At 36.0% G+C, this 22,946-nt stretch overlaps 1 protein-coding gene and 1 pseudogene across 3 annotated transcripts in view; one reads left to right on the top strand and one right to left on the bottom strand.

Moving 5' to 3' along the window:
* PEAK1 (pseudopodium enriched atypical kinase 1) overlaps window positions 1–22,946 on the bottom strand; it is a 293,556-nt gene that overhangs the window by 133,456 nt on the left and 137,154 nt on the right. The gene's annotated exons all lie outside the window — the stretch shown is intronic.
* LOC116542432 lies at window positions 19,647–19,942 on the top strand (annotated as a pseudogene).

Genomic DNA, 22,946 nt, shown 5'->3' with positions numbered 1-22,946 from the left:
AGAACAGGTAACTTACAAGAATGGAAAGAACACTGACACCCTTGACATTTTCTAAGTCTTCATTTGATTGTTTTTGTAGAGACTTATTCTACTAGAAACATATGAATATTAATTGAATGACAAGTCATTAAATTAGAACTTTATAAAAATATGATTCTAAGGGCCACAATGTTCAACTTCGGTATAGCCTCTCTAAAATATCGAAAGCAGGTATCTCCAACTGTAAATATTTCAGTAGCCACTTTGCAGTTTTTTTTTTTTTTTTGGGGACGGAGTTTCGCTCTTGTTACCCAGGCTGGAGTGCAATGGCGCGATCTCGGCTCACCGCAACCTCCGCCTCCGGGGTTCAGGCAATTCTCCTGTCTCAGCCCCGTGAGTAGCTGGGATTACAGGCACGCGCCACCATGCCCAGCTAATTTTTTGTATTTTTAGTAGAGACGGGGTTTCACCGTGTTGACCAGGATGGTCTTGATCTCTTGACCTCATGATCCACCCACCTCGGCCTCCCAAAGTGCTGGGATTACAGGCGTGAGCCACCGCGCCCGGCAACTTTGCAGTTTTAGTTTAGACTCTAGTATCATTTTTAATTTGGTTTTTAAAAATATCATCCAAAATTATATTAATAAATGTCTACCTATTTCTGATTCTTGGGCATCCATTTTAATGCATGTTCAAAACTGACCCAATCCCTAATTTCTTTCACTATAACACCAAACACAAGGAAAATAACTGAAAGTTATTGAAATACTATATATAAGAGGATGTATATAGATTATATGCAAACACTACATTTTATATAAAAAATCTGAGCATCTGTGAATTTTGGTATGCATGGGGGATAATCCTGGAGCCAGTATCCTGAGGCACTGAGGATGACTGTAATTCCATTTATTATAATATTCTTTTGCTAATGTGATCATATATTATACCTCTACCTATATTACAAAGCCTCATAAGGATACCGTTCAACTTTTGTAAAAAGTCAGCTTTCTTTTAAAGAAAGTGAAAGAGGAAAAAAAAAGAAAATCCATTTGTATTAATCATTCTTGCTGGTATTCATTTCTTCTTGTAGAACTGGGTTTCTATCTGGTATCACTGCCTTTCAAGCTTAGAAACTCCTAGTAGTTCTTATACTGTATATTAATAATAAATATCTAAGTTTTTAAAATCTGAAATTATCTTATTTTACCTTCATTTTTGAATGACATTTTCACTGGATATTGCATTTTGACTTAAAGGTTTTTTTCTTTTTCCTTACAACTCTTTAATGACGTCATTCCATAATTTTTTGTCTTCGATTGTAAGTCAGCTGTCACTAATATTACTGCTATCCTGTATTTAATGCTTCTTTTGTTTTCTGGGTATTTTGAAGATTTTTCTCTTTATCTTTTGACTTTATTTTTTATTTCTCTGAGATGGAGTTTTGCTCTTTTGCCCAGGCTAAAGTGGCAAAATATTGGCTTACTGCAACCTTCACCCTCTGAGTTCAAGCAATTCTCCTGTCTCAGCCTCCCGAGTAGTTGGGATTATAGGCGCCGGCCACCATACCTGGCTAATTTTTCTATTTTTAGTAGAGACAGGGTTTTGCCATGTTGGCCAGGCTGGTCTCAAATGCCTGACATCAGGTGATCCACCTGCCTTGGTCTCCCGAAGTGCTAGAATTACGGGTGTGAGCCACTGTGCCTGGCCTATCTTTGGACTTTAGTGGCATGACTATTACATGTCTAGATTTGATTTTCTTTGTATTTATACAAATTGGAGTTAATAATTGGAGTTTATTACCTTGATTCTGGGAGTTATGTTTTTACCTAATATGGGAAAATTTTAGCACTTATTTCTTTTAAAAAAATCATCCTGTCCCATATTTTCTCTTCCTCTTGGGGATTCCAATATACATAAGTTTGACTGCTTATTATTTCACACGTTATTGAGGATATGCTCTTTTTGAAAATCTTTTTTCTCTTTATTCTTATTTTTAAAAATGTTTAAATTTTCTAACCACACAAGGAGCAGTGAGTATTTATTATTTCGTTTGTTTGTTTTGGAGGCGGGGTCTCACTCTGTCATCCAGGCTGGAGTGCAGCGGCATAATCACGGCTCACTGCATCCTTGACTTCCTAGGCTCATGCAATCCTCCTGCCTCAGCCTCTTGAGTAGCTGAAACTACAGTTACATGTCACCATGCTCTGCTAATTTTTACATTTTTTGTAGAAACTAGGTCTTACTATGTTGCCCTGGCTAGTCCTGAACTCCTGGTCTCAAGCTATCCTCCCACCTCAGCCTTCCAAAGTGCTAGAATTACAGGTGTGAGCCACCATGCCCGGCTGATACACTTTTATTTATTCATCCTTCCAACCAACCACATATGAATTATGTACTTAGGAACTACTGTGTGAAGACAGGCAGTGTTCTAAGTACTAGAGATAGAGAAACAATTAAAATGCAAGCTTTCTGCTCTCATAGTTTACTTTCTAGTACAGAAAGATGGACAAATAATAAACTAATTTCAGAGGTGATAAATGCTCTGAAAAAAAGAAAATTGAGTGTTACAAAGATAATGGGAACGTGAAGATGCTGTTTTAGATAGTATATAAACTAAAACTCTCTGGGGAGATGATGTCAAGTTGAAATGGAATAAAATGAGACAGACATGTAAAGATTTAGGAGTAGAGTTTTCCAGATATAGGGCACACATGTCATAAGATAGGAAGGAGTATAAAATGCTCTTTAAAAAAAGTTTCTAAATTATTAAAACAATAAAATAGCAATTTGTGAGAAGATAACCTTGAATATCACAGCACTATCATGCCCAAAATTTAAAAATTGGCCTGATTTTAAACCTATTTACTAATTATTCCTGTGTAACAACAACAATAAAATAACAATTATTTTAAATTGTTAACTTATTTTCTAACAAAGGAAATTGTCTTTGGGTTCTGACTTTCCATTTATTTAAAGCTTCTGCTAGTACCAATTCTTATTTTTATTTCACTCTGAAAACAAAAGTTCTCCCCCTGCATTAGAAAAGAAAGAAGCTGCCTTTCTGTTTTATTTCTAGACAATGTTACAGTGTGTTGGGAAAACATCACAAAGATGTGCAAACAAGAATAGTATTCCCCAAATGTGCAGCTAGATGCAACTATGTCACCACCCATTTACGATGCAATAGCAGCACTCACCTAAATTAAACCTACACCCTTTCTTCCAGAACTTCCATGGTACTGGATTTTGGCTACTGGTAAAGACCAACATCAACTATACATCTTAAGGAGGAAGAAAAGAATATACACTTATGATTATAGAATATGAACTGCATAGTCATTGTTCTGAAGTAGGGCTTGAATTAATGCTATGGATATAGCACCAAACAGAATAGTAGGATGCATAGTTCAATCCTGCTTCAGATAGATATTAGAAAACAAATTTGGAGCATTCCAACAGGAGGCCGACCAGAACACTAAGCCCCATCAGGTAGAATAAAGAAAATATGCTTTGAAATGTATTTTCTGTTCTAACTGGCTAATAAGGTTACGTGAAAGACATTATAGAAACACAGGTAATGCAGAAAAGAGGCTACAGTCTCAAGACTGTGAACTAAGAAGAAAAAAATCCAGAATCTTGAGGGACAGCATGAAGTTAAATATAAGGTGAAGGGACTTTTTGTTTATGAGTACCAGGCGGACTTCATCCAAAAATGACAAAATTGAGGATAAAGAACTAGGTACTAATTTGGGAACATTAACAGGATAAGCATAATGAAACAAAGATAGGGAGGAAGGAATTTAGCCTTTCGTGACTGAAAAATATGAAATGTGCAAGCTTGGTAGTAAGACAGGTTAGACACTAACCTCAATTTCCCAACTGGTTGAAGGAATTCTAACCCTATAAACTCTTTCAAACCTTTGACACTATATTATCTTTCAAAGCCCTACACTTTGTGTGTTCCTATTTGCTATTTAACTTAACAGTAGGGAATCATTTCAGGTAAAAACATCATTTAGAATCACTAGGAATCTGACAGCCTACTGAGGAGCTTTTTAATCATAAAGTAGGGGTTGTCAAGCCTTACCCATAGGTCAAACCCAACCTGCCACCTGCTTATATATGGCTTGCTAGGTAAAAATATTTTTTACATTTTTGAAGAGTTGAAAAAATTCAAAAGGAGAATATTTTGAGACATAAAAACTAGATGAAATTCAAATTTCATGGTCCCTAAATAAAGTTTTATCAGAACACAGCCAGCTCATTTGTTTATATATTGTCTATGGCTAATTTTTTTTTTAACCGTAAAGGCAGAGTTAAGTAGCTGTTATAGGAACAAAATGCCTACAAAGTCCAAAATACACATTATTTGGCCCTTTACAGATAATATTTGCCAAATTTCTAACACAAACTACATTTAACATGCTAGTCTCTAAAATTTTAGAATTCATATTTTAAAAGACTGGATTAAATGGTTCATTTTAGTCCTTACATACTGGTAATGCTATTCCTTCATATTTATGATGAAGTGTTAATAATTTTATATTTCAAATTACTATCCCATAATTGAGACAATTTTTATACTCAAGAAATTCATTTTCCTGATTCATAAAATTTATTAAGTATGATATATCCTTTTCTTCTGATCAGTTTCTGATTTAGTGTTTGTAATGGGCTCTCTGCATTGAAAAATAAAGAATAGTTTCCATGGCAAACACAGTTCATTTATAACAATATTGAGAAAAAGTAAGCCAATGGTTAAGTGTTAACAATTTCTTGGGAGCTTCTGCATTTTGCAAAGGTGTTAGCATTAAAACCCATTCTAGTATGATTCAACTTCTGCTTCTGACCATGAGGGTGTGAACACTTACAGGATGATCCTTTCACCATAAACAACTAGACATACAGCATAAAATACTGGAAAGGGCTATTTTCAGACACAGGTAGTGGGGTACTGTGATCCCTAAGAAAACAGAAACAAGGGGAGTCCTACCATCAACTCAGGCTCTCTGCCAGGAAGAAATTTACCACTTCTGTACAGGGAAGGAGAACTCAGAGCCTGGCAATCTTGTTTACTTAGAGAGAGAGAGAGAAAGTGCAAGGAGGCCAAGAGGGCTAGAATTTATGCGGCAGAATTCCAGGGAGGAGGGAGATAGTGAAAGTAATCTGACTTAGGGTTCTCCTGAGTGTTTAACTGAAAACTTTACATTAAGAAGGGTAAAATTTTTTGCGACCAGAGAAGAACATCTAAGGAAAAAATGTTACCATAGAGTTACAATACAAAGATTCACAGACCTGACATAGGATCAAGAATTCAACAAGCTCCCTTTAGCAAGAAGGGAAAAACCCACATATGCAAAGCAATCAGCAGGGACCCCGGAAAGGCCAAATCATTGAATTAGCGGGAAAGTGGTCTTAGACTAAAGACTACTCTAGATATGGCTGAAGGGAGTGTTTAAGCCTGGAATTGAACAAACTAATGTGTACTTAACAAAAATGCTTTTCAGGAAGAAGTCCAACATTCTTTAAAGATATACAACAAGATTAAGGACTCAAGTATTTAAATTCATAAATATTTGTCATTTAATTAAAAAATTACTGGACATAATAAGAATCTGGGAAATGTGGCCCATAATCAGAAAAATATCAGTCAATAGAAAGAAACCCAGAAATGACAGAATTGGCAGGCAAAGACATTAAAAGGGCTGTAGTAACTATGTTCTATATTCAAAGACGTAAATGAAAAAAGGAATATAAGTAGAGAGAGAAATGGAGGATTTTCAAAAAGAACCAAAAAATAACTTCTAGAGATAAAAAAAATATATAGAAACGAATATTTCACTAGATAGATAAGCAGTATTTTATACACAGAAGAAAAAAAAGGTAGTGAATTTGAAAACACAGCAATATAATTTACCCAAAATGAGAGTCAGAGGGAAAAAAATTACTGTGAGAGAAATACTGTTGTAAAGGTCTTACATTATATGAGAAGTGGTATAATATTATGTAATGGCAGATTATAATTAGTTAAAGAGGCATATTATAAATTATAAAGCAATCAGTAAAATAAGTAGAACAAAGCCAATAAGGAAACGACTGAGCCAACAGCAGAGGTTAAATAAAATCCCAAAGCATACTTAATTCAAAGGAAGGGTTAATAGACAACAAATGGTAAGATGATAGAAACCTAATCATATCACAACACATTAAATATAAATCATAAATATTTCAATTAGAAGACATAAAAAAGCAAGAACCAAACTTATGCTGTCTATAAGAGCCATATATTAAAGTAAGAAAATAAGTTAAAAGTAAAAGGATAATTAATTGGGTGCAGTGGTGGGGGCCTGTAATCCCAGCTACTAGGGAGGCTGAAGCAGGGGAATCGCTTGAACCTGGGAGGCAAAGGTTGTAGTGAGCCAAGATTGCACCATCACACTCCAGCCTGGGCAACAAGAGCGAAACTTAGGTCTCAAAAAAAAGTAAAAGGATAGAAGATATGCCGTGCAAACCGAAATCTTAAGAAAGCTGAAAGAGATGTAATTATACCAGACGATTATACTACATTGAAAATATATATATTATCAGAGACACTGAGGGACATTTCATAATGATCAAGCGGTAAATTCATGAGAAGACAGAACAATTCTAAATTGTAAATTAATAAATTCTAAATTCTAAATTGTGTATGTACACAATACCAGACCTACAAAATACATGAAGGAAAAACTGACAGAACTGAAGGGAGAAACAAACGATAACAGTTGGAGACATCAACATTCTCTCATTCATTGAAGAACAAATATGATAAAGGTGTAGCAAGGATAAAGAAGACTTAAGCAGCACTCTCAACTGAATTGCAATCTATAAAATATTTCAATCCACAAAAACAAAATATAAATTTTTATAATGCGCATGAAACATTTGCAAAGACAGGCAATGTGCCAATTGAGAAATAAGTCTTACAAATTAAAAAAATTGAAACTATACACCGTGCCTTATCATAATGGAATTAGAATTCAATACGTGAAAGATAACTAGAAAATTCCCAAATATTTAGAAATCAAGGAATATATTTCTGAAAAAATCTATGGACAAAATGAGAAATTACAAGGGAAATCAGAAAATATTTTCAGCTAAATGAAAATGAAAATCCAATATATAAAAGTTTGTAAAATGCTGTTACAAAGGTGCTTTGAGGAAATTTATAGTTTTCTATTCCTTTGTTAGGGAAGAAAAGGTCTATACTCAATTATCTAACCTCACACCATAGGAAGCTAGAAAAAAGGAGCAAATTAAGCCAAAGTAAATACAAAGTAACAAAATAACAAAAAAGGGGGAAAAAAAAAAAGATACCTGAAAAGTAGTGAAAAATCAATAAAACCAAAACCTGGTTGAGAGGAAATTAATGAATTTGGTAAACCTCTAGCTAGACTGAATAAAGGAGAAGAAATGGAAATCACCAATATTAGGAATGAAAGGGGAGACTATCGCTAAAGATTCTACAGACATTAAAAAGAAAAAGAGACTGCTGTGAATGATTTTATGCCAATACATTTGACAACAAAGAGAAAATAAACAAATTCCTTAAAAGATACAGATTATCAATGCTGACTTAACAAGAGGTAATCTGAAATCTACAAAACGAATACTGTAACTATTAAGCAATTTTAGCAAGATTGCAGAATATAAAGTTAATATACAAATATCTATTATATTTCTTTAGTACAAGTAGAAATTTAAAAATGTTTAAGTATCATTTATAATAGCATTGAAAATATAAAATATTAAATTTATTAAAGAATTAGAATTTGTAATTAAAAACTTTCCCAAAAAGAAAACTCCAGCTCCCAAAAGTTTTGTTGGTGAATTCTATATCAAACATTTAAATTAAGAATACCAATCCCACATAAATTCTTCCAGAGAGCAGAGAAGAAAACACTTCCAACTGATGTTATAATAATCAGTATTGGAATGATTCTAAAACTAGGAAAAAAATTCAAAAAAATCCCTAAACCACACATCAATATCTCTCCTAAACATACATACAAAAAGAAAATCCTTAAAAATAGCAAATCGAATTCAACAATATATAAAAAGGAACGCAAGGTTGATTCTACATCTCAAACAAATTAATGTAACCATTGTATTAGTCCATTTTCACATTGCTATAAAGAACTACCTAAGACTGAGTAATATATAAAGAAAAGAAGTTTAACTGACTCGCAGTTCCATAGGCAGCACAGGAAGCATGGAGGGGAGGCCTCAGAAAACTTACAATCATGACAGATGGTGAAAAGGAAGTAGGCACATCTTCACATGGCAGAGCAGGAGAAACACAGTGAAGGGGGAAGTGCCACACACTTTTAAATATTCAGATCTCATGAGAACTCACTATCACGAGAATAGCAAAGGGAAAAGTCAGCACCTGTGATCATCCCCTACCAGGCCACTCCTCCATCAGTGTTAGAGTGTTACAATTTCACAAATTGGAGGATTACAATTTGACATGAGATTTGGGTGGGGACACAGAATCAAACCATCACAGCCAAATGAACAGAATCAAGGAGAAAACCGATTGTTTTCATTTCAACAGATAAAGGGAAAAAAGCATTTAACAAATTTCAATACTCATTCATAACAAACACTTGAAGAAATGCAGAATAGAAAATAACTTCATTAATTTTTAAAAGGGCATCTGTAAAAACTACATAGCCAACATCATACTTAACAGTGAAAAACCAAATGATTTTCTCCTAACATTGGGAACCAGCCAAAGATGTTCACTTCTATTTAACATTACAGTGGAGGTCATAGCCAGTGTAATAAGATAAGAGAAAAATAATGAAAAGCATAAAGATGGGAAAGAAATAAGTTAAAATGCCTTTATTTGCAGAAGACATGATTATATACATAGAAAATCCAAAAGAAACCTACAAAACAAATACTACAACTGTTGAGTGACTTTAGCAAGGTTGCAAAGTAGAAAGTCAACATACAAATATCTATTATATTTCTATATCTAACAAGTAAAAATGTTAAATACCATTGATAACAGCATTAAAAAACATGAAATACTTGAGTTTGACAAATTATGAGTCTAACAAAATATGTGGAAGGCTTATAAAATGAAAGCTTAAGAAAACACTGCTAAGACAAATTAAAGAAAACTGAAATAAATGAAGGAATATACCAGGTTAACAGATTGGAAGACTCAACATTATTAACATGGCAATTCTCCTCAAATTAGTCTATAGATTCAGTCCAATGCCAATCAAAATCCTAGGTTTTATTCATAAAAATATACAAGTTGGTTCTAAAATATGTATGGCATTTGTCTTTCTGTGCCTGACTTATTTGTCTTAATAGAATGTCCTCCAGTTCCATCTATGTTTTTACAAATAATAGGATTTCATTCTTTTTTGTGGTTGAATAATATGCCATTGGGTATATGTACCACATTTTTTTTATTCATTCATCTACTGACAGACACTTAACATTAAATGAAATGTACCAGTCACAGAAAGCCAAATATTACATGTTCTCACTGTTACATGGCAATTTAAAAAATTGATCTCAAGGAAGCAGAGAGGGGAATGATGGTTACCAGAGGCTTAGAAAGGTAGTGGAGGGTGGAGGATAGATGGTTGGTTAATGAGTACAAAAATATAGTTAGAGGCTGGCGTAGTGGTTCATGTCTGTAATCCTGGCACTTTGGGGAGGTTTAGGTGGGCAGATCACTTGAGGTCAGGAGTTCAAGACCTGCCTGGCAAACATGGTAAAACCCCATCGCTACTAAAAATACAAAAATTAGCCAGGTATGGTGGCACATGCTTGTAATCCCAGTTACTTGGGAGGCTAAGGCTGGTGAAATGCTTGAGTCTGGGAGGCAGAGGTTGCAGTGAGCCAAGATCACGCCACTGCCCAACCTGGGCAACAGAGTGAGACTCCATCTCAAAAAAAACACCTTTTTTAAATGCAAAAATATAGTTAGATAGTAGAAATAAGATCTAGTATTCGGTAACACAACAGGGAGACTATAGTTAATAATAATTTATTTTATATTTTAACATAACTAGAGGATTAGATTCAGAATGCTACCAATACAAAAAAAAAAAGATAAATGTTTGAGATGACGGAGATACCAATTACCCTGATTTGATCATTACACATTGCATGCTTGTATTAAAATATTACATGTATCCCATTAAAAATGTATAACTATTGTGTATGTGTAACAATTTTTTAAATGTATATGAAAATCCAAATAAATACTTTTGAAAATAAAGAATGAAGTATGAATATTTATAATAATGGATCTCTAGATTTATAACTAAGCTAGAGTAATTGAGATAGTTTGGTCATGGTCCACAGATAAACACATAAATGGAACATAATAGAGAATACAAAAGCAGACCTACAAATAAATGCTACATTGATTTTCAACAAAAGTATCAAGATAACATGGGAAGATATTTTCAAAAAATGGTGTAGAACAATAGGCTATTTACCTAGCATGAAAATGAACTCTCCCTTTACCTCACACCATATATAGAAACTCAAAATGCAACATAAACCTAAGAGTGAAACTACAAAACTTCAAGAAAAAAAAAACAGGAAATGATTTTATGACCTTAGGACAAAGAGAAACCATAAAAACCCAAAACAAAACTCACCTCATAAACTGTAATTTATCAAAATTAAAAATTTCTGCTGTTTTAAAAATATAACAAGTGGTCAGTAAGTACACGAAACAATTAAAACCGTAAGATACCATTTCATATACACAGAAATAATAAATTTAGCAAGACTGACAATTTCAAATACTGGCAAGAATGTCGAACTGTGGTGTCCATTTCAGTAGCTACTGTATCTGATGGTGCAAATACAGAACATTTTTTATCATTGCAGAAAGTTCTATAGGACAACAATGATACAGAGCATCTAAAATGCTCATAAACTGCTGCTAGGAATGAAAAATTTTAACACTACTTTAAAAAAGTTTGGCAGCTTCTTCCAAAGTTTAAAACAAAATTTAAAAACTTACCAAAGAACCGAACAATTTCATTCCTACATATGTATTTACTCAACAGAGCTGGTATCATCAGAGGCCTAATACGAAGCTGAAACTCTCACCCCTGTCCAGAATAGGCGCCTCCTGCCAAATGCAGAGGAGGATGATTAGAACTCTGAACTTACACCCTTCCCTGACAATAATGAGGCAACATCCTTTTCTCCTGCCAGGATACTATTAAAAGAGACCTGCCAAAACAGAAGCCTTAAATGAAGTGCAAAATCTCATTACATAATGTCCAAAATGTCCAGGTTTTGATTGAAAACCATTCATCACATCAAGAATCAGGAAAATCATAACTAGAATGAGAAAAGGCAATCAATGGATACCAACACCAAGATAACACAGACATAAGAATTATCTCACAAGGGAGGAAAAATGGCAGAGAGGAGGCAGGACTAACTTCAGCTCCCCCTTGGATGGATACAGCAGCATGTGGAGAACCAAATCATGAACTTTTGCTCCAACGACTACTGAAGGAACATACCAGGAAAGCCGAGATAATCCACAGACCCTTTGAAGGAGCTGGACTGCCGCTGTAGACTCTGTGGGACAGCCAAGGAACTGTGAGTCAGCTTGCTTTCTCAGCTGGGAGGCTTGTGGCCTGGGGCAAGTTCTCAGCCCTCCTCTGCTGGCTGCCTGGAAATAAACTCTGTGCTGTTGGTGGGGGGTCACAGTGGGAATGGGACTAGCCTTTTGGGCTCTGGGCTGCATGGGAGCTATGTGAGGACTGTTGCTGCTGGCATTCCCCACTTCCCTGGCAACTTGCGTGATGCAGCAAAGGCAGCCATAATCGTTCTGGGAACATAACTGTACTGGCCTGGGAAACACACCTCTATCCCCCACAGCAGCCACATCAATCCCTGCCCAAGGAGAATCTAAGCATAGACACACCTAACCCTGTCCACACCTGATGGTCCTGCTGGTAGCTTAAGAGGAAGGATATAATCTCTTGGGAGGTCTATGGCCCCACATACCACCTCATCCTATACTACTGCAGCTGATGTGCCCAGCCAAAAAAAGAATTTTTAAAAAATGAACAAGGACTGGCTTGATTACAGGCATGAACAGAGGCTCATGCCTGTAATCCCAGCACTTTGGGAGGCTGAGGCGAGTGGATCACTTGAGGTCAGGAGTTTGAGACCATCCTAATCAACATGAAGAAACCCCGTCTCTACTAAAAATACAAAATCAGCCAGGCGTGGTGGCACATGCCTATAATCCCATCTACTTGGGAGGCTGAGGCAGGAGAATTGCTTGAACCCGGGAGGTGGAGGTTGCAGTGAGCCAAGATCACGCCATTGCACTCCAGCCGGGGCAACAAGAGTGAAACTCCATCTCAAAAAATAAAAAATAAATGAACAGGCTGGGCGTGGTGGCTCAGGCCTGTAATCCCAGCACTTTGGAAGGCTGAGGTGGGTGGATCACTTGAGGACAAAAGTTTGAGACCAGCCTGGCCAACATGGGGAAACCCCATCTCTACTAAAATACAAAAATTAGCTGGGTGTGGCAGTGCATGCCCATAATCCCAGCTACACAGGAGGCTGAGATAGGAGAATTGCTTGAACCCAGGAGGCAGAGGTTGTAGTGAGCTGAGATTATGCCACTGCATTCCAGCCTGGGAGACAGAGCAATATTTAAAGAAGACTCCATCTCAAAAAAAAAAAAAAGAAAAGAAAAGGACAAAGCTTCCAAGAAGTTTGGGATTACGTTAAATGACCAAACCTAAGAATAATTGGTGTTTCTGAGGAAGACGAGAAGTCTAAAAGTTTCGAAAACGTATTTGACAGAATAATTGAGGAAAACTTTTCTTGGCCTTGCTAGGGCTCTAGACATCCAAATACAAAAAGCTCAAAGAACTCCTGGGAAATTCATTATAAAAAGATCACCACCTAGGCACATAGTCATCAGGTTATCTAAAGTTAAGATGAAGGAAACAATCTTAAGAGCCATGAGGCAAAAGCATCAGGTAACCTATAAAGGAAAACCTATCAGACTAACAGCAGGTTTCAGAGCAGAAACCATACAAGCTAGAAGGGATTGGGATCCTATTTTCAGCTTCCTCAAACAAAAATAATTATCAGTCAAGAATTTTGTATGCAACAGCCAAGAATTTTGTATGTAACAAAACTAGGCTTCAAAAAAGAAAAGATACGGTATTTTTCAGACAAAACAATGCTGAGTGAATTCGCCACTACCAAGCCAGCACTATAGGCACTGTTAAAAGGAGCTCTAAATCTTGAAACAAATCCTCAAAATACACCCAAATAGAATATCCTTAAAGCATAAATCTCACAGGACCTATAAAACAGAAACACAAGGAAAAGCAAAACAAAAATAAGGTATTCAGGCAACAAACAGAGCAATGAATAGAATAGTACCTCATATCTCAATACTAATGTTGAATGTAATGGGTCTAAATGCACTGCTTAAAAGATACAGAATGGCAGAATGGATAAGAATTCACCAACCAAATATCTGCTGTCTTCAAGAGACTCGCCTGGCATATAAGGATGCACATAAAGTTAAGGCAAAGAGTGGGGGGGAGATACTCCATGCAAATGGTCACCAAAACCAAGCAGGAGTAGCTATTCTTTTATCAGACAAAACAAACTTTAAACCAATAGCTGTTGAAAAAGACAAAGAGGGGGCTGGGCACAGTGGCTCACACCTGTAATCCCAGCACTTTGGGAGGCCGAGGTGGGTGGATCATGAGGTCAGGATATTGAGATCATCCTGGACAACATGGTGAAACCGTGTCTCTACTAAAAATACAAAAATTAGCCAGGTGTGGTGGTGTGTGCCTGTAGTACCAGCTACTCAGGAGGCTGAGTCAGGGGAATTGCTTGAACCTGGGAGACGGAGGTTGCAGTGAGCTGAGATTGCACCACTGCACTCCAGCCTGGTGACAGAGCAAGACTCTGTCTCAAAAAAAAAAAAAAAAAAAAAAAAAAAAAAAGGCAAACAGGAAGACTACATAATTAAAAAAAGATCTAATACAACAGGAAAATATCACATTCCTAAATACATATGTGCCTAACACTGGATCTCCCAATTCGTAAAGCAATTACTATTAGACCTAAGAAATTAGATAGACAGCAATAAAATAATAGTGGGGGACTTCATTATTCCACTGACAGCACTAGACAGGTAATCAAGACAGAAAGCCAACAAAGAAATAATGGGCTTAACAGACATGTACAGAACATTTTACCCAACAATTCCAGAATATACATTCTATTCATAAATACATGGGCCATTCTCTAAGACAGACCATCTGATAAGCCACAAACCCAGTCTCAATAAATTTAAGAAAATCAAAATTATACAAAGCACTCTATTAGACCACAGTAGAATAAAACTGGAAGTCAACTCCAAAAGGAACCCTCAAAACCATGCAATATGGAAATCAAATAACATGTTCCTGAATGATCAAGTCAAAAATGAAATCAAGATGGAAACTAACAAATTATTTGAAGTTAACAATAATAGTGACACAACCTATAAGAACCTCTGGGATACAGCAAAGGTGGTACTAACAGAAAATTCATAACATTAAATGCCTACATCAATAAGTCTTAAAGAGCACGGACAATCTAAGGTCACACCTCAAGTAACTAGAGAAACAAGAACAAACCAAACCTAAGCCCAACAAAAGAAAAGAAACAACCAAGATGAGAGCAGAACTAAATGAAACTGAAACAAACAAAACAACGCAAAAGATAAACACAAAAAAAGCTGGTTCTTTGAAAAGATAAATAAAATTAATAGATGATTAGCAAGATTAACCAAGAAAGAAGAGAGAAGATCCAAATAAGTTTGATTAGAAACAAAATGGGAGATTTTACAGCCAATACCACAGAAATACAAAAGATCATTCAAGGCTACTATGAACACCTTTATGGCCATAAAATAGAAAACTAGAGGAGATGGATAAATTCCTGGAAATACACAACCCTCCTAGATTAAACTAGGAAGAAACAGAAACTCTGAACAGGCCAATAACAAGCAGCAAGACTGAAATGGTAATTAAGGAGTTACCAACAAAAAAGTCTAGGACTAGATGGATTCACAGCTGAATTGTATCAGACATTTAAAGAAGAACTGGTTACCAATCCTATTGACACTATTCCAAAAGATACAGAAAGAAGGAATCCTCCCTAAACCATTCTATGAAGCCAGTATCACCCTAATACCAAAACCAGAAAAGGATATAATAAAAAAAAGAAAACTACAAACCAATATCTCTGATGATCATAGATGCAAAGAAGCCTTAACAAAATACAAGCTAACCAAATCCAAAAGCAGATCGAAAAGAAAATCCACCATGATCAAGTGGCTTTCATACCAGGAATGCAGGGATGGTTTAACATCTGCAAGTCAATAAATGTGATATACCACATAAAAAGAATTAAAAATCATGTGATCATCTCAACAGATGCAGAAAAAGCATTTGACAAAATTCAGCATCCCTTTATGTATGACTAAAACCCTCAGCAAAATCGGTAAAGAAGGAACATACCTTAAGGTAATAAAAGCCATCTATAAAAAGCCCACAGCTAACACTATACAGAATGGGGAAAAGTTGAAAGCATTTCCCCTGAAAACTGGAACAGGACAAGGATACCCACTTTCACCACTTCTATTCAACATAGTACTGGAAGTCCTAGCCAAAACAGGCAACAGAAAGAAAAAACAAGCATCCAAATTGACAAAGAGGAAGTCAAACTGTTGCTGTTTGCTGACAACACAATTATATATCCAGAAAATCCTAAAGACTCATACAAAAATCTCCTAGAACTAGTAAATGAATTCATCAAAGTTTCAGGATACAAAATTAATGTATACAAATCAGTAGCCCTGCTATACATCAACAGTAACCAAGCTGAGAATCAAACCAAGAACTCAAACACTTTTATAATAGCTATTAACAAATTTTATTTGACAAAAAACTAATATCCAGAATCTAAAAGAAACCAAATTAGCAAGAAAAAAAATTATCCCATCAAGTGGGCTAAGGACAGGAACAGACAATTCTCAAAAGAAGATATACAAATGGCCAACAAACATACGAAAAAGTGCTCAGCACCACTAATGATCAGGGAAATGCAAATCAAAACCACAATGAGGTACTACTTTACTCCTGCAACGATGGCCATAATCAATAATCAAAAATCAAAAAATAATAGATGTTGGTATGAATGTTATGAAAAAGGGAACACTTTTACACTGCTGGTGGGAATGTAAACCAGTACAACCACTATGGAAAACAGTATGGAGACTGCTTGAAGAACTAAAAGAAGATTTACCGTTTGATCCCACAATCCCACTCCTGGCTATCTACTCAGAGGAATAAAAGTCATTATACAAAAAATATACTTGCACATACATGTTTACAGCAGCACATTTCACAATTGTAAAAACGTGGAACCAGCCCAAATGCCCATCAATCAACAAGTGGATAAAGAAAATGTGGCATAAATATACCATGGAATACTACTCAGCAATAAAAAGGAACAAAATAATGGCATTTGCAGCAACCTGGATGGTATCGGAGACCATTATTCCAAGTGAAGTAACTCAGGAATGGAAAACCAACATTGAATGTTCTCATTCGTAAGTGGAAGCTAAGCTATGAGCACACAAAGACATAAGAATGATACAATAAATTTTAAGGACTCGGGGGAAAGGGTAGGAGGGAAGTGAGAAATAAAAGACTACACATTGGGTACAGTGTGTACTTCTCGGGTGATGGGTGCAACAAAATCTCATAAATCACCACCAAGAAACTTATTCACGTGACCAAACACCACCTGTTCCCCCCAAACTTATTGAAATAAGACAAAATTCCAAAAATAAAATAAATATGTATGTCTTAGTAATGTACAGGTGAACCTTAAACAACATGGGTTAAATCAAGTGGGTCTACTTATACACAGATTTTAAGAAATAAACGTATTTTTTAAAGAAAGTAAAAGAATTATCTCACAAGGATTTTAAGATAGCCACCATTAAAATGCTTCAGTGGGCAATTACCAACACACTGAAAACAAATGAAAAAAATAGAAAGCCTGAATTAAGAAAGTCTCAGCAAAGATATAGAGGATGCAAATGATGAAATTACAAAATAAAATTGCAATAACTAAAAGCAATGTCAATGGATGGGATCAATAGCAGAATGGATGTGACAGAAGAAGGAATCAATGTACTAAAAAATAAAACAATAGAAATGTGCCAGTTTGAACAATAGGAAGAAAACAAAGTAAAAAAACCAAACAGAACATTGGTGACTCATGAAACAAAAGATTAACATTTGTATTATCAAAGTTTCAAAAGGAGAGGAGAAAAAGAATAATTTGAAAAAATGTGACTGAAAAGTTCTCAAAAGACATAAACCTACAGATTGAGAAGCCAAGTAAACCCCAAACAGTATAAACTCAAATTAATCCATGCCAATACACATCGAAGTCAAAGTTCTGAAAACTAAAGACACAGAAAAAATCGTGAAAGCACCAACAGAAAAACATCTTACCTAGAAGGGAAAAACAATGTAATGGCAGTAAATTTCTCATTTAAAACTATGGAAGCCAGAAGGAACTGGCACAATATTTTTCAGATGCTAAAGAAAAGACTTTTTAACTCAGAATTCTTTATCCAGCAAAAATATTCTGCAGGAATGAAGAAAAAAATAAAAATATTTATAGAGAAAGGAGTATTTCTCACTAGCAGACCTGCTCTAAAAGAATAAAGAAAATTATCTAAGCAGAAAGTAAATGAAAAAAGATCTCGGATAATCCAGGAATCTTGGATAATGAGGAAGGAAAGATGACAGGAGTAAAAATATGTAAAAATAGAACAGATTCCTGTTCCACTTGAGTTTTCCAAATTATGTTTGACTGTTGAAGCAAAAATTATAATGCTGTATAATACAATTCATAATGTATGTAAAGAAAATAAAACTATTAATACACATAAAATGTATATGTAAACATGTGTGTAATATACACACATACATATATTAGAAACATATAAAAATGTTAATTAAATGGGGAGGACTAAAGGGAGCAGACATCTCTATACTTACTGGAAGTGATAAAATGTAGCATCACCAAGTAGCACTGTAGTATAGCAGACTGATTTATTACATACGAAATGTAATATCTAGAGTGATGAATGACAAAAAAGCCATACAAAGAGATATATTTTAAAAAACTGAATTCTAAAAAGTATTCAAGTAACCTGCAGGAAAGCCAGAAAAAAAAAATGTCACATATCCATACCATGGAAAACGAACTATATCAGCAATAAAAAGGAATGATTTTTGACATCACAACTTAGATGGATCTCGAGGGCATTATGCTGAATAAAAAAAGCCAATCTCAAAGGCTATACGCTATATGATTCCATTTATATAACATTCTCAAAATGACAAAATTATAGAGCTGGTTACGAAGGGTGAGGGATGGTGGAGGGCAGTGGATGTGTGTGACTATAAAGAGGCAGTACAGGGATATGATTGCGGTGATGGAATAATTCTGTATCCTGATTGCCATGTTGGTTACATGTTATCTACATGTGATAAAATGCCAAAGAACTATACTCACTTTACACCAGTGTCAATGTACTGGTTTTAATATTGTTCTATAGTTACATAAGATGGAACTAATAGGGGAAACTTGGTGAATGGTACAGTAAACATGGTACTTCTCTTTACTATGTTTACAACTTCCTGTGAATTTATAATCATTTCAAAATAAAAAGTTTAAAAGGTGAAATAATTTTGTGAATTATTTACGAGCTCACTAATAGGTACATCATATCTGTAAGTATTTTTCTTTTGTCTAACAGAAAAATTATAGAAACTTTATTCATAATAGATAAAAACTGAACATAAGAAACCAATCTGAAAAAGGCTATATGACATTCTGAAAAAATTAAAACCATGGAGACAGTAAAAAGTTCAGTGGGTTGCCAGGGGCTGGAGAAGAAAAAGGGAGGAATAGGCAGAATGCAGAGGATTTTTAGGGCAGTGAAAATATTCTATATGACACTAGAATGGTGGATACCTGCCATTGTGCATTTATCCAAACCCACAGAATGTACAACACCAAGAGTGGACCCTAATGTAAACTCTAGACTTTGGGTGATGATGATGTCTCAATGAAGTCTCATCAATTGTAGCAAATGTACCAGTCTGGTGGGAATGTGGATAATAGAGAATGCTATACACTCATGGAGATGAGGGTGTGTGGGATATCTGTACCTTTCCCTAAGTTTTGTTGTTGAACCTAAAATTGCTCTTAAAAAATGAAGTATTTTGAAAAAAAAATTGGAAACCACATGCTCATGAACAGGTGATTAAATACACTGTGATATGGTCATACAATGGAGTACTACTCAGCAATTAAAGGAATGCAATACTAATATACTCAGTATATGAATTTCAAAAAATTAAGCTGAGAGAAAGAAGCTAGATTCGAGAGTACATAATACTTCCATTTATAGGCGCAGTGTGAAGCAGCAGCAGCAAGAACAACCCCCAGACAATGAAGGCTCGCTCACCGCTGTATCCCACTTCCAGCACCTACCTATGTCCTGCAATCATCGCCACCAGCGTTCCCAAGACAAAGGTAAAGGGGATGCTGAAGGAGATAAAGCCCCGGTGAGGGACAAATCACAGAGAAGATCTGCGAGGTTGTCTGCTAAACCTGTTCCTCCAAAGCCAGAGACCAAGCCCAAAAAGGCACCTGCAAAGAATGGAAAGAAGGGGCCCAACGGAAAAACGGGAAAAGCTGACACTGGCAAGGAGGAGAATAAGCCTGCAGAAAATGGAGATGCCAGACAGACCAGGCACAGAAAGTGGGGGGTGATGGAGATGCCGAGTGAAGTATGCGTATTTTTGATAACTGTGTTCTTCTGGTGACTGTACAATTTGAAATACAGTTTTGTATATGTGTGTGTGTGTTTTTTTTTGTTAGACAGAGTCTCGCTCTGTTGCCCAGGCTTGAGTGCAACGGCGCGCGATCTCCACCCACTGCAGCATCTGCTGCCTGTGTTCAATCTATTCTCCTGCCTCAGCCTCTTGGATAGTTGGGAATACAGGCATCTGGGATTACTGGCACCTGCCACCATACCCAGCTAATTTTTGTATTTTTAGTAGAGACAATGTTTCACCATGTTGGCCAGGCCGGTTTTGAACTCCTGAACTCAAGTGAGCTGCCTGCCCCAGCCTCCCAAGGTGCTTTTGTTGTTTTAGGGGGAAGGGGCATATGTCACCAATAGAATGCCTCCAAAGCTGGACTGATGTGGGGAAAACACCTTTCCCTTCTAGTTTTGAGAGACTTTTTCTTGGCTCTCAGGAGAGATTCCCTGACTTAGACACACATGGCCTCCTTCACACAAAAGCCTTGTGTGATGGAAAACCAAATTTATTTTCACGTTCTTTTCTCCATTTCCACCTTTCAGCATAGACTTAACTCCCTTATCCAGACACCTGTTGGGCCCTGAACCCCAATAATTGGTTATCAGTATGTCAGGCAATCTGCACTTTCCAGTGATACTACTGAGATGGAGCCCCTGCTAAAAACAGCAGTTCTGTTTCTAGATTGTGAATCCTCAGATAATTCTGCCATTTTCATTTCACTTCCTGAGTCAGCGTTGGCTCTTGAAAGTTGTTAAAGAACATGCTAAATGTGAAATGTCAACCTTCACTCTAAACTTTCCCTGTTCAGAGTATGAAGACTTCATTGGGTTTATAGTGGCTTTATGATTTTTGGTAGTCCATTGAAGAAGGGAGTTTGAAAGTTGTTGTATGTATACTGTTAATGATTGTCTGCTCATGTCCTGCCTGAAATACCATGATTATTTATGGAAAATATCTTTAAGAAAGCTGGATACATTTTGGCTTAGGAAAAAAATCCATTTATACAATATTCCAGAATAGATAAAACTTAGTGATGAAGAATAGCTGTTAGATGTAGGGAGAGACTTTTATCAAAAAGGGACAGCCAGAAGTTTTCTAGGGTGATGGGACTGTTTGTTTCCTGTTCTGTAAATGTGTTAAAGCTCACAGAACTTATTTAAAAAGTCAATCTTGAGCTGGGCATGGTGGCTCACACCTGTAATCCTAGCATTTTGGGAGGCTGGGGCAGACAGACCACTTGAGGTCAGGAGTTTGAGGCCAGCCAGGCCAACATGGTGAAACCCCTGTCTCTACTAAATACACAAAAATTAGCTAGGCATGATGGCAGGCACCTACAACACCAGCTACTCAGGAGGCTGAGGCCCAAGAATCACCTGAAAATGGGAGGCGGAGGCTGCAGTGAGCTGAGATCATGGCACTGCACTCTAGCCTGGGCAACAGAGTGAGATGCCATCTTAAAAAAAAAAAAGTCAGTTTTACTGTATATAAATTTTAAAAATAAAAATCATTTCCCATCACAATTTTTCAAAGTGTATTCTAGTCTCAGTTCTGTTACCACCTATATAACACTTGAAGTAGCTTCACACCCTTAGTTTTGCTTTGCAAAATAAAAGGGGATAATCAAATGACTTCTGCAGCCTTTTCTTATTCTAAAACCTGTTCCTATTCCATGTTTCTGTTACACTTTTATAATTTTAGAATTAACAAGGAACACAAAATAGTTTAATGCACCGAAGTAGACTCTATAAACTTCCTTCAGATAGTATGGCCTGGCTTGCAATACTCTTGTTATTGGTTTTATGTGATGTTTTATGGGCTCTAAACATTTGACCTTACTTGGTAGCTCTGTGTAGATGATCATTAGATAGCACTCTCATCTTTGGAATAATCAGGTTTCTGACTATAAGAGCTGTACAAGATTTCTATTTCCTGACCAGGCATGATGGCTCACGCCTATAATCCCAGCACTTTGGGAGGTCGAGGCGGGTGGATCACTTGAGGTCAGGAGTTTTGAGACCAGCCTGGCCAACATGGTACAACCTCATCTCTACTAAAAATACAAAATTAGCCAGGCATGGTGGCACCTGTAATTCCAGCTACTCGCCTTTAAGCCCAGGAAGCTAAGGTCAGAGCACTGCTTGACCCCCGGAGGTGAAGGTTGCAGTGAGCTGAGATTCACCATTGCATTACAGCCTGGGCAACAGACTGAGACTCTGTCTCAAGAAAAAAAAAAAAATTCTATTTCCTTTATCATATCAGACGTTGTCTATAGTTTGCTGTAAAAAAAAGTATGTGAACTGCCATTTCTGCTAGCCAAATGATGCCCACTGTTATTAATTTTTATAAGACATATGGTATTCATATTACTGGAGGAAAAGCAAGCCATTTTTACCTAATTCATTCAATATAATCAAAAACTTTTTTTTAACCCTACACAGAAAATCTGGAGTCCCCAAATCTTCTGCAATCCTTAATTTCTCCGATAGGAGAGCTTCAGACTAGCAACATTTCATACTGCCAAATCTTATATTAAAATGTTCTGTTTATATATAGAATGAGCAAAGCTATTGAAGAAGTTCATACAATTTAAGAATCAAATCTAACAACTTCATTAAAAACCCTCATTGCAATTAGCAAGTTTTCATTTACATTTTTTTGGATTCTTTTTAAAAGAAATAAAAAGACGCAAGAGCAAATTATTGTCTTTTGCAACAATACTCTCAATTTTGTACAGCAGAGTAATTTTTGAATATTTATGAAAATCATTCAAATTTCTCACATTAAGAATTAAGGGAAAAAAGGTGGCATATATATGCTAATGAAATATTCAATAACTATTTGAATATTTATACTTGGTACTATTTTTCTCTGATAACAAATAACCGGGCAACTCAAGTTAGACTGATCTTACAAATGCAGGCCAACAGATTCTGCAATTCTCCTTTATTACCTATATTTCTATTTTTT

The sequence above is a fragment of the Sapajus apella genome, unplaced genomic scaffold (assembly GCF_009761245.1).
Source record: "Sapajus apella isolate SASKATOON/1434 unplaced genomic scaffold, GSC_monkey_1.0 scaffold168, whole genome shotgun sequence".
NCBI classification, from domain to species: Eukaryota; Metazoa; Chordata; class Mammalia; order Primates; family Cebidae; genus Sapajus; species Sapajus apella.
This window is presented reverse-complemented; position numbering and strand designations above follow the sequence as displayed.